This window comes from Nylanderia fulva, unplaced genomic scaffold (genome assembly GCF_048542155.1).
Source record: "Nylanderia fulva isolate GAGA-0341 unplaced genomic scaffold, ASM4854215v1 Scaffold1519, whole genome shotgun sequence".
NCBI lineage: Eukaryota > Metazoa > Arthropoda > Insecta > Hymenoptera > Formicidae > Nylanderia > Nylanderia fulva.
The window spans coordinates 1-6,425 of record NW_028189752.1 but is presented as its reverse complement, the minus strand read 5'-3'; the positions used below and the strand labels follow the sequence as shown (position 1 = coordinate 6,425).

The following is a 6,425-nucleotide window of genomic DNA, read 5'->3' as shown; positions in this document are numbered from 1 at the left end:
AGCAACAAGAACAAAAAAAAAGGGAAATTTCCCGATTCTGCTCTGTTTTAATTTTTTTAAATTAATGCAATACAATTTTTTGTTTAAATTTGATTTTGGTTAAGAAAAAATTGGATTTATTTTTTTTTCTTTTTATTTTGCTTGTTCAATTAAAATTTTTTGTTTTTAAACTTCGCAACACACACTTAAAAAATTTTTCGAGAAAACTTTTTAAAAAAACGATAACAAATTAAAGTCGAAAACTTGGAATTCGCCCAACGTCTTACTCTTTTTTTTTCGCGAAAAATCGTTAACTTGTATTTTAAATTTGAGTTTATGTTTGAAAAGACTGTAGTAACAAAAGTTTTACTTTTGCATAGGTTTCTTAATGGAAAGGAATTTTTTTATTAAAACTTTAGATCTTTTGTAAATTTTGTCGTTTGTTTTGGGCCCAAATTTATTTTTTAATTTGTCAAAATTTTTAAGTTTAGCTAAAGTTTTTTTTAAAAGAGTTTAAGTTCAAATAAAATAAGCATAAATATAAAAATAATAAAATAAGACAATAAATAAGTAAACGAGAAAATTATTTTTAAAAGCATTTTCTTTTTCAATGTTTAAGCAATAAGGGAATATTACATAGTTTCTTTAGCTAACAAAGATATAAAAAAAAATTTTTAATTGAATGAAAAATAAATTTTTTTTTTTTATGCATTATCTGACTTCGAAGATATTTGGTCGTCCCAAGGTGCCCCCCGTCCCCCGGGGGGTCGCCCGGCGGCCGGGGTTCCCGGAGGGGGGTCGCCCGGCCCGGAGGTTGCGCCCGGGCCCCGGAGGCCCGCGGGCGGCCGTGGTTTCCCCGGGGGTGTCGCCGGCCGGGGGTGTCGCCCGGGCGGTCGTGGTTCCCGGGGTGTCCCCCCGGCCGGAGGTGCCGCCCACCCGGAGGGCCGCCCGGGGCCCGGAGGTTTTCCGCCCCCCCCGGAGTTACGGGCGGTGCTTATCCCCATTCCCCGGGATTTCGTTTGTTTCCCTTTTTATTTAAGTAATTTTCGTTGTTGACTTCGCCAAACGGTATCGTGATAATATTTTATCGTACAATAAAAAATTTTTGATCGTTCGTCTCCGCGACAAAGTCTCGATTTAAGCGCCTTTTGGGGCTCGCGCTGAACGGCGGGTAGGACCCTGCTCGCCGCCGCCTGGGGGGGGTTTTGGGGACTTAAAAAGATACGTCGCGCTCGGCGCGTCGAAAAGTCGAGGAGTCCCCGGGCGAGTCGTAAAAATACTTCTCGAGCTCTGCCACTCCGGCGTGTTCGACCGCTCTCCGTCCGTCGCCGACCGCGGGGCGGGTGGGTACATAAAGGGTAGGGAGTTTTTTTTGTACGGTCGCGCTTCGACGTTTACAAAAAGAAAAATCGCCCCCAACGGGTCGAGAACGGATTTGTCAGGCGCCTTGACCGGGGAGAACTTTTTTAAAAGTTTATTTGGAAACCAAATATATAAATAATATACGATCGTGCAGAACGCGCCCCCCCAAGTCTTCCATTTGGAGGTTTGGGTCTCGGAGAACGTACTTTTATCCGGTTTTTCCCCATTCCTTTTTGCCCGGGGGTTTGGGCGGGTCTTTTCGTTCGTCGCCGAACGCGCGAAAATTAACCACATTATTATTCGACACAGCATTTCCACGAGTCGGTTTGTCGCAAGACCCCAATGGCTCTATGTGGGGGGCAAGCCTCTAGGTGTTTGGCCGCCGGTTCCCTCTCGTTTGTACGCACGCGGAATCGTCGCGTTACCAGCTCTACCCCCGGATCGATTTGCGGGAAGAGTTGCTTCTTCCCGTGTTGTACCCGTAGCGAAATCTTATTGTGGGTGGCGGTTATACGTACAACCAACAGAACAGTCCTGAGCAGCTCGCCATCGCGATTAGGGCGGGTGAATCGCGCGGTCCTCAGACCGCCTCAAACATTTGGGAGAATAGAACAGAGTATTTTTATCTTTTGGATTTTGAAAGGAGGGGGAGGAGAAAGGGGGAGGCGGGGGCGTGGGGGTTTACCTTGCCTCCTGTTTTCTCGTAGCTTACAAAAAAGCTTTAAAAAACCGCAGGTGTCGCCGGCCGGGAGCAAGACCGGCGGCAAATAAAATGGAATACGGCGGTCGCGCGCGCGCGGGGTTTTGGCATCGAAACCCCGCGCGGCGAAAAGAGCTAGCAGAGTTTCGGGGCTCGCTGCGAGTTTTTTCCCCTTTCGAGAACCGAACACAAACCCCTGGGTGATTCCCCAGTTCATATGCTTGTCTCAAAGATTAAGCCATGCATGTTCATGATGCCCAAAATTTAAACTGAAACCGGAATGCTCATTAAATCTTTTTGGTTCATTAGATTGTCCCACATTTTGGTAACTGGTATTCTAGATAAACATCAAAAAAGAGTCCAAACCCGGAGGGAAGGACGCTTTTATTAGATCAAAACCAACTGGGTGGGCGGCTCGCCTTTTTCCACCGTTTATTTTGGTGACTTTGAATAATTTTTGCTGATCGCACGGTCTCACCCGGGGACGCATCTTTTAAAGTCTCCTTTTCAAATGTCGATGGTAGGGTTTTTGGCCTCCAGGTTTTAAGGGTAACGGGGAACAGGGTTCGATTCCGGAGGGGGGAGCCTGAGAAAAAGGCTACCACATCCAAGGGAAGGAGAGGCGCGCAAATTTCCCCCCTCCCCGGCCCGGGGGGGTAAGGGCGAAAAAAAAAGATCGGGACTCATCCGGGCCCCGTATCGGAATAGTACCCCTTAAACCTTAACAGGTCCCTTGGGGGGCAATTGGGTGCAGGCCGCGGGAAATTTCCCGCTTCAATAGGTAATTAAAATTGTTGCGGTTTTTTAAAAACTTTGGTTGAATCTTGTCGCACACCGTCGGTTCACCCCTCGCGGGTTTAAAATGGGGTGATTTTGGGGCGTCCCCACCGGTGGGTTAGCCCCGGGGGGCGGCCCAAATAATACCGTGCGGTGTCTTACTGAGTGTCAGTCGGGCCCGGTTTCGTTATTTGAACAATTTTGAGTGCTTAAAAACAGGCACCCTTTGCCTGAATATGCGTGCATGGAAAAATGGAATAGGACCCCGGTTCTATTTGTTGGTTTTCGGAAACCCCCCAGGTAATGATTTAATAGGGACGATGGGGGCATTTGTATTGCGATGTTTGGGGGTGAAATTTGGATCGTCGCAAAACGGGCAGAACGAAAACATTTTCCAAAAATGTTTTCATTATCAAGAACGAAAGTAGAGTTCGAAGGGGTCGATCCCCCCCAGTTCAACCCAAACGATGCCCGTAGCGACCGCCGAAGTTCCCCCGAGACTCGGCGGGCAGCTTCCGGGAAACCAAAGCTTTTTGGGGTTTCCGGGGAATATGGTTGCAAAGTAAATTAAAGGATTGACGGAAGGGCACCACCAGGAGTGGAGCCGGGTTTAATTTTACTCAAAACGGAACCTCACCAGGCCCAGACACCAAAGGGTTTACGATTGATAGCTTTTCTTGATTTGGGGGTGGTGGTTTTCTGGCCGTTTTTTATTTTGGTGGAGCGATTTGTCTGGTTAATTCCCATAAAAACGAGACCCGCCCCGCTAAAAAGGCGACCCCTTTTGGATGCGAAAGGCCCCCCTTTTGGTGGCGGGTTTTTCTACCAACGACAAACAAAACTTTTAGAGGGACAGGCGGCTTTTTGCCCCACGGGTTGAGAATAACGGTCTTGATGCCCTTAGATGTTTTGGGCCGCACGCGCGCTACCAAGGAAACACGGTTTCCCCCGGGCCGGAAAAAGGGCCCGGGGTTAAACCCCCGAACCTCCTTTGTGCTAGGGTTGGGGCTTTCAAATTTTTCCCCGACCCGGGGGAAATTCCAGTAAGCGCAGTCATAAGTCGCGTTGATTAGTCCGCTTTGTACCACCGCCCCGTCGCTACTACCGATTTTAATTTATTTAGGAGGGCTTCGGACGGGGGCGCGGCAATGTTCGGCATTGCCCATGTTGCCGGGAAGATGACCAAAATGTTTTATTGGGAAGTAAAAGTCGTTACAAGGGTTTTCCCTAGGTGAACCCGCGGAAGGGTCTTAACGTTGGAGGTCTGCTTCGTGAGGTCCCCCTTTTGGGAGAGCGCGCCGGCCCCAGTCGGCGAGAATGACGCGTGAAAAAGGGGCCCCTTAGAGAAAAAAGAAAAAAACGGATTTGACGGAATTGTTGTTGTTTTTATTAACGACGACGCGTCGGCCTCTCGACCGAAAAAAGTCGGCAACAGAGCAGCGGCCCGGGTTTTGACGCGATTCGGGCGAGGGCGCTTCGCGACAGCCGTGGTGGCCATTCTCCGGCCCCAAAAAACAACGTCGATTTGGGGTGAGCGCGAACCGGTGGTAACCTATGCCCCCCCCGGGTTGCACACCCACGACGTTCGTCGGGCCGGCCCCCCCCGTTTTCGCGGGGCAGCGGGCGCGTGCCCAGAACACCGGGTCACCCCGAGTGCCGGGGAAGGGACCCCCTAATTATTATAAAAATATTTTAAAAAACCCGAGAAGGGACGATGATATTCGAAATCTGTCAACTGTGTCGGTCCCGGTTCTTCAAAGAGCTTCCGCCCCGGCTCTCCCGTTGCGGGAGAGGGCGCTCCCAACGAGAAACACCCAAATTATTTGGCCGTAGCTTCCCTGGCGGGAGGGGCGGTCCGGGCGTCCCCGGACGCGCGCGGACAGGCTGATCAAAGACCCACGATATTCTCCTTTTCTCGTCCCAAAGGGAAAAAGACCACGATGGTTGAACGAGAAGCGCGTTTCTTCGCGAAGCAAAAAATTTGAACGTTACCCGAAAGATGGTATTGGTGAGGGGATGAAGACGCAGTAATGGCGTCAACTTGTGAATGCAGGACACAGAACATCGACATTTTGAAAGCCTTCGGGCCAGATACAATTCCCGGGGAAAACCCCCTGGGAGGGGGCGTTTTAGTACCCCCAAATGCTTGCGCCCCAAAAGCGCCACGGCCCCGACGCGGGGCGACCAGAGAAAGGGCCGCCGGGGTCGCCTTGGCCCTTGCAAAAGCTTACAATGGGGGACGAGCGATCGTTGGACGTTCGCCCCCCGGGGGGTCGTGCCGCGGACGGCCCGGTGCAAATCTGGGTGCTGAAATGACACCCCGAAATAATAAAAATGAGGAGGAAGCGACAACGTGTAAAACGTTGGGGAACGCGCGCCCAAAAATGTGCGAAATTAAAAGGGGGAGCGTGTTTGTGATCCAAAACGTGTGGTAAAGCGAGGCCGAGGAAAATGGGATGGAGTAAGAGCGCGCGCGAAGGAGCAACAAAAGGCCAAAAAAGGGGCAGGGCGGTGAAGGCCCCCCGGGGGTTCCCCGAGAAACAGGGAGGCATAGGGCTCCAGGGGGCGTTCGACCGGAAGCCCGCAAAAGCGCTGCTCCCCCAGGGGCCCCGCGAAACGCAATTAAATCGGCCCGCGCCGTTTCCCCGCAGAGCCCAAGGGCCGCGGGGTTGCTTTTAAAACGGGCAAAACCGAACGCGGCGTTTGTTTTTAAATTTAACAAAATCCGACCGCGGGGTGTTGCTTTTTAAAATTTTGGCAAAGTCCCACCGCGGGGGTTGCCTTTGAAGTGGGCAAAGCCCCACCGCGGCGTGTTTCTTTTTCAACGCATTAAGTTTTCACGGGGTGTTCCTTTTAAAAAGCAAAAAAAAGTTCGATCGGGCGTTTCTTTTTAAAAACGGACAAAGTCCACCGCGGGGGGTTTCTTTCTGAAATTTGGGGGAAAAAAGAAGCGGTATCGCCGCCCGGCAACGAAACCACCGACTCGGACCTTTCGCCGGGGGTCAGCGAGAAGTGAGCCTCACAGCAAAACAGGGCTGGGGGCGTTTTCCTGCCCCTGTCGCGGGGGGCAGGTTTTTTTAGCCCCGGTGTCGCAGGGCAGGTTTCGCTTAGGCACAGCGACATACCAGGATGGTGGGGGATATTCGTGGGTTGAGTATACGTGCTGCAATAGGTGGGAGGTGCGAGTTAATCACGTTAGTGTCTAGTAAAAAAGAAATTTAAATTTTTTTTGGAGAAGAGCGGGGAAAAGCAAAATAAAGAAAATAAAAAAAATTTTTAAAAAAAAAAAGAGAGCGCGGTGTTAGGAAACCAGCGCCCCTTGACCTTTTAGCACGCTAATGCAGGAGTATTCCCCGGTGGGGAGCCAAGCTTTTGAAGCTTGCAACCCAGACCGGCCCGGGAGACCCCGAACCGACTGTGGGTACCTCGTCCCTTTTGGGACCCCCTGCGACACGTCAGCTTTTTTAAAACTACGTTTGCTTAGCCACAGGAGTCGGCCTAGGAGATTGGTTAAGGGGGTTTTCCTCTCCGAGGCCGGTAAACAAGCCATCCATCAGGGGTTTTGGTATACCCCCCCTACGGTTTCGGTCTGTGTTAACACGTTTTT

At 50.6% G+C, this 6,425-nt stretch overlaps 1 pseudogene; it reads left to right on the top strand.

Moving 5' to 3' along the window:
* The first annotated feature begins 2,234 nt into the window (after window positions 1-2,234).
* On the top strand, window positions 2,235-4,072 carry LOC146724049 (small subunit ribosomal RNA; annotated as a pseudogene).
* Window positions 4,073-6,425: the final 2,353 nt, after the last annotated feature.